This window comes from Thalassophryne amazonica, unplaced genomic scaffold (assembly GCF_902500255.1).
Source record: "Thalassophryne amazonica unplaced genomic scaffold, fThaAma1.1, whole genome shotgun sequence".
NCBI classification, from domain to species: Eukaryota; Metazoa; Chordata; class Actinopteri; order Batrachoidiformes; family Batrachoididae; genus Thalassophryne; species Thalassophryne amazonica.
The window spans coordinates 45,125-51,453 of NW_022986321.1; the positions used below are offsets into that span (position 1 = coordinate 45,125).

Genomic DNA, 6,329 nt, shown 5'->3' on the forward strand with positions numbered 1-6,329 from the left:
GCCCTCCCGAAGCTCCCAACGGTCCAGGAGACAGCGGACCTCCTGGTCCACCACGTCGTCCGCCTGCATGGAATACCATCAAACATCGTCTCCGATCGCGGTCCCCAGTTCTCCTCGCATGTCTGGAGGAGCTTTTGCCGGGAACTGGGGGCCACGGTCAGTCTCTCATCCGGGTATCACCCCCAGACCAACGGGCAAGCAGAGCGGGCCAATCAAGAAATGGAGCAAACGCTACGTTGTGTGACAGCCGCGCACCCGGCGGCCTGGAGTACTCATTTGGCCTGGATCGAGTACGCCCACAACAGTCAAGTGTCATCAGCCACCGGCCTCTCCCCCTTTGAGGTGTGTTTGGGGTATCAGCCCCCATTATTCCCGGTGGTTGAGGGAGAGGTCGGTGTGCCCTCGGTCCAGGCCCACCTGCGGAAGTGCCGTCGGGTGTGGCGTGCCGCCCGTTCTGCTTTGCTGAAGGCCCGGATGAGGGCGAAGACCCATGCAGACCGGCGGCGGACCCCGGCCCCTACGTATCGCCCCGGGCAGGAAGTGTGGTTGTCCACCAAGGACATTCCACTGCAAGTGGCCTCCCCAAAACTGCAAGACAGGTACATAGGTCCGTTTAAAATTCTCAAGGTCATCAATCCCGCCGCAGTGAGGCTTCGGCTTCCAGCCTCACTGCGGATCCATCCAGTATTTCATGTGTCAAAAATCAAGCCCCATCACACCTCGCCCCTCTGTACACCCGGTCCGGCACCACCTCCTGCCCGGATCATCGATGGCGAGCCGGCTTGGACAGTGCGCCGGTTGTTGGACGTCCGACGGATGGGCCGGGGCTTTCAATATCTGGTGGACTGGGAGGGGTACGGTCCCGAAGAACGCTCCTGGGTGAAGAGGAGCTTCATCCTGGACCCGGCCCTCCTGGCCGACTTCTACCGTCGCCACCCGGACAAGCCCGGTCGGGCGCCAGGAGGCGCCCGTTGAGATGGGGGTCCTGTTGTGTGGGCCGCTGAAGAGGAGGTACTGCTGGCCCACCACCACCAGAGGGCGCCCTGCCTGGAGTGCGGGCTCCAGGCACCAGAGGGCGCCGCCGCCTCACGGGAGCAGCCTCGGTGACAGCTGTCACCCATCACCTGAGACAGCTGACGGCAATCATCAGTGGGGTATATCAGCAGGACGGCATCTCCACCTCATTGCCGAGATATCGTTTCTACCAGAGAGGTAACGTATCAAAGCAAATAGAGTGCATCTTTTGGATTGAGCTAGTTCTTTTGGATTACTGTTCCAACGAGAGGTGGAGGTACCTTTCCTGCTGTTCGGAGTCCTGGGTGCATACGCGCCCCCATCTAACTGTTCTTTGCTCCTCGCCAGCAGTACCAGGTCCGACACGCGGAGGCAGTGGCCACCTGGGAGTTCGGGACTTGGCGGCTCCAGTATTCCCGGGGTCCTGTGGCGGAGGAAGCCGTGTGGTTCCGGTCTTACCTTGGAGAGGCGTCTCCTATCTTCGAGCCTGCCCACACGACACTTTTGTGAATTGACTGTTGTCCATTGCTGTGATTGGTTGTATTCGTTGTGCACATTCACAACAGTAAAGCGTTGTTATTTTGACTTACTCCATTGTCCGTTCATTTGCGCCCCCTGTTGTGGGTCCGTGTTCCTACACTTTCCCAACAGTGCACTTTTGAATGAACAGTAGTGTCAGCTGCTGATAGAGCACAAATGATGGCCTCAGTGGTACTCATGCAGATTGAAGCATGTTCCAACACTTCATGCATAGATCCTTCTGTCCATGATGTGCATCATAGGAAGACATCAAATAGCTTGTCGATTGTCTCAGGTTCCAGCAGCTCCACTAAACAAAACCACTATTCATCATTATCTACAAGAGGAAAGAAGGGAGAGGAAGGCCATCTTATTTACTGATATCATTCAGTCACATTGAGGAGACTAAACCCACAACCCCAGAAACTCAAACACACACACTACTTTTACCATATTTTCCAGAGTATAAGTCGCAGGGTTTGTTTTTTACTACTTTAGGAGGTACCATGACTTACTGTATACTCTGGTATGACTTACGGGGCGATTGATAAGCTTTAATCCGGGCACAGAAAAAGTAGTGTGTGGTTCTCCATCTTTTGCATTCTGAGAAATCAACATTTCTCAACAATGCACCCAGTAAGTCAAAATTTCACATTTTCTCGAGAAATGTTGGTTCATGCATTTGTTAATAATAATAAAAACAACAATAATTCATACAGTTTACCCTGCAATCTACTTACTAAACAAAATAATATAAAATCATAATAAAATACCATGCCCATCTGACAATTCCCTTTGTCCAGACTGCATCAAATAACATCCAATATTTTGTCCAATACATGTTTATTTGTCCATCGTGCATATTTTTGGAATCTAAAGGTTAATTAACAGTACACACTGTAGTGTGCACATGTGCTACTGAGTCCCTAAATACAAGCTATTTATTTATTTATTTTGCGTTACTTCATGTGCAACTGGAGGACTGCAGCACACAGACTTTAGGTGGGTCAGCAGAGGTAAATTTCCGGAACGGTTTTCTAAATTGCTGCCTGAAATTAAAGGATTTCTGAAATGTTCAAACCATGTTAAATATGCACAGCTTTTGGATTTAGCCTTTCTTACTTCTTGCCTCCTCTCAGTGCCAGAAGTCCAGCTAAGGTAGGGAACAACTTGTCCAACTTTAATTAAGTGTTGTGGAATTTTGAGTTGTTTGTTGTTGTGTTGTTACAGGCTAGTCCTAGGCTTATTTGTGCTTTTGAACTGTTTATGTACTGTTTGTGTGCACAGTGCAACTTATTTTGGCTCTTTAAACTGTTATGTTGCTTCAAAAACATTTTTTTTCTTGTTTTCATTTTTTTCTCCTCTGCATCCTGCACCGAAGAAGAAGAAGAATTATTATTATTATTATTATTATTATTATTATTATTATTATTATTATTATTGGTGCAGTGCTGCCACCTTCTGCATCAATCCATTATAGCAGCACTGTCCGTTACAGAAGCACGGTCATGCAATCAACAGGAACTTAGCCGACGATCGACTGGTTGAGCACGCCATGCTCATCAATACAATGATGCGTATTACAGCCATTTTTTCTTGTGTTCTTCTTTTGCACAGTGTTATTTAAAATTGTTACAATTTTTGTTTAAATTTACTAGAAATAAAACACATATTTTAGTACAGACGCAGCTAAATACAACAAAATTACAAAACTTAACTCCAAAACTGACCTTCTTGGTATGCACCGTCTGCCATCACCAGATGAAGGATGTTGGGATACAGATGCTGGTGCTCAGTTCCCAAAATGCTTAAGACCATACTGGAACCCAGGTCGATATTTTCATCTTCATCTTCATGTATTGCCTTAGAAGTCCCACAGGAAAAAAAAAAAGAAAGAAAAGAAAGACAATATGAGCAATGTATTTTATCCTGTAGCTTTTGACTGTTTTGTGCACAATACCTTAATTTTATTGTAGGCTTCAACGAACTTCTCAAAGCCCATTTGTTGCTCCAGGTTGAAGCGGAGCTCTTCCAGATGACTAAAGATGCTGTCATGATGTTCAGACTCTGCACCTTGATCCTCTTCAGTGCCATCTATTGTGCAGCAGAGCAGTTTTTTTTTCAAACCAAGAACCACTTAAACAACAACAAAAAACAAACACCCTCTCAGACGACCTAACCCACCAAATATCCAAATGCAATGGATCTACTTTCCACGACACAACAACAGTATAGCAGAACAGTATACTAGTATGAGGCTTTGGAGTCATTTCAATTAGAATACTTAAAATAGAATATTATAGTAATTTAAAAAGTGATATTTCATCAAAATAGTCATGGGCCACTAGGTGTCACTCACAGACCACCAGTGGCCCACGGACCACTCTTCGAAAAAGAATGCAGTTGAGGTATAAAAGCAATCATATGAAGTGATAGTATGGTGAAACTTTTACCAAAGACAAGCGACGTGCTAACAACAAACAGTCTGCATGATATTTATTGGCACCTCATGCTGGGACAGGAGTTCGAGTTGAAGGGAGCTCTGATCCGTCTAGGGGGGGGGGGGGGGGGGGGCAACAAGCATGTCTTCAGACCCACAAGCGTGCCCTAAATTCTCAGAGGTAAGGAGACCTTTTTTATCTGCTGATTCATTAGTGGTATCTGAATGACTGGCTGAGAATCTGCCCAGGTCATTATGGAGAAATCGCTTGATTTATGTCTGAATCCAACACAATCTAACATTTATACAGTTGTATGCAAAAGTTTGGGCACCACTGATAATTTTCATGATTTTCCTTTATAAATCATTGGATGATTAAATCTGCATTTAATCATTAGTGATCGATCTCTTTTTCCTGGCTCTTTCCCTCAGCCCCAACCAGTCTCAGCAGAAGACTGCCCCTCCCTGAGCCTGGTTCTGCTGGAGGTTTCTTCCTGTTAAAAGGGAGTTTTTCCTTCCCACTGTGGCCAAGTGCTTGCTCATAGGGGGTCGTTTTGACCGTTGGGGTTTTTCATAATTATTGTATGGCCTTGCCTTGCAATGTGGAGCGCCTTGGGGCAGCTGTTTGTTGTGATTTGGCGCTATATAAGAAAAGAGTTGATTGATTGAGTTGATGTCTGGATCAGAAATTTCAGTTAAATAAATCATATAGCAGACAAACACACTGATATTTGAGAAGTGAAATGAAGTTTATAGTATTTACAGAAAGTGTGCAATAATTATTTAAACAAAATTGGGCAGGTGCATAAATTTTGAGCACCCTTGTCATTTTATTGATCTGAATACATTTAGCACCAATTATCGAAACACAAAATTGGTTTGGTAAGCTCAATGACCCTTGACCTCCTTACACAGGTGAATCCAATCATGAGAAAGGGTATTTAAGGTGGCCATTTGCAAATGTTTCCCCTCTTTGCATCTCTTCTAATGAGTGGCAACATGGGAGCCTCCAAACAACTCTCAAATGATCTGAAAACAAATATTGTTCAACATCATGGTTTAGGGGAAGGATACAAAAAGCAACCTCAGAGATTTCAGCTGTCAGTTTCCACTGTGAGGAACATAGTGAGGAAATGAAGACCGCAGGCACAGTACTAATTAAGGCCTGAAGTGGTAGGCCAAGAAAAATCTCAGATAAGCTGAAGCGAAGGATGGTGAGAACAGTCATAGTCAATCCACAGACCTGCTCCAAAGACCTACAACATGATCTTGCTGCAGATAGTGTCTCTGTGCACTGTTCCACTATACAGCGCACTTTGCACAAAGAAATGCTGTATGATGCTGTAATGCAGAGGAAGCCTTTTCTGCGTACATGCCACAAACAGAGTCACTTGAGGTATGCTAAAGCACATTTGGACAAGCCAGCTTTATTTTGGAATGAGGTGCTGTGGACTGATGAAACGAAAATTGTGTTATTTGGACATAACAAGGGGTGGTATGCATGACTGAAAAAGCATTCCAAGAAGAACACTTGCTACCTACAGTAAAATTTGGAGGTGGTTCCATCATGCTGTGTGGCTGTGTGGCCAGTGCAGGTACTGGGAATCTTATTAAAGTTGAGGTTCACATGGATTCCAGTCAATATCAGCAGATTCTTGAGAACAATGTTCATGAATCAGTGACAAAGTTGAAGTTGCACCGGGGCTGGATCTTTGAACAAGACAACAGCCCTAAACACTGCTCAAAATCTACTAAGGCATTCATGCAGGGGAACAAGTACAACATTCTGGAATGGCCATCTCAGTCCCCAAACCTGAATATTATTGAAAATCTGTGGTGTAATTTTAAGCGGGCTGTCCATGCTCTGAAACCAACAAACCTGAGATGTTTTGTAAAGAAGAACGGTCCAAAATACTGTCAACCAGAATCCAGACTCTCACTGGAAGCTATAGGAAGCGTTTAGAGGCTGTTATTTCTGCAAAAGGAGGACCTACTAAATATTGATGTATTTTTTCTATTGGAGTGCCCAAATTTATGCAGCTGCCTAATTTTTTTTTTTAAAGAATTATTGCATGTTTTCTGTAATCTTATAAACTTAATTTAACTGTTTGTCTGCTACATGATATACAATATAAACGCAACACTTTTGGTTTTGCTCCCATTTTGTATGAGATGAACTCAAAGATCTAAAACTTTTTCCACATACACAATATCACCATTTCCCTCAAATATTGTTCACAAACCAGTCTAAATCTGTGATAGTGAGCACTTCTCCTTTGCTGAGATAATCCATCCCACCTCACAGGTGTGCCATACCAAGATGCTGATTAGACACCATGATTAGTGCACAGGTGTG

The 6,329-nt window shown here is 44.5% G+C and overlaps 1 long non-coding RNA gene across 1 annotated transcript; it reads right to left on the bottom strand.

The window, feature by feature from the left end:
* Positions 1 to 1,839: 1,839 nt before the first annotated feature.
* On the bottom strand, positions 1,840 to 3,627 carry LOC117506053. The gene is made up of 3 exons (XR_004559355.1): positions 3,494 to 3,627; positions 3,264 to 3,396; positions 1,840 to 1,870 (listed from the first exon to the last, which is right to left on the bottom strand). It is a non-coding gene; the product is annotated as an uncharacterized LOC117506053 (long non-coding RNA).
* Positions 3,628 to 6,329: the final 2,702 nt, after the last annotated feature.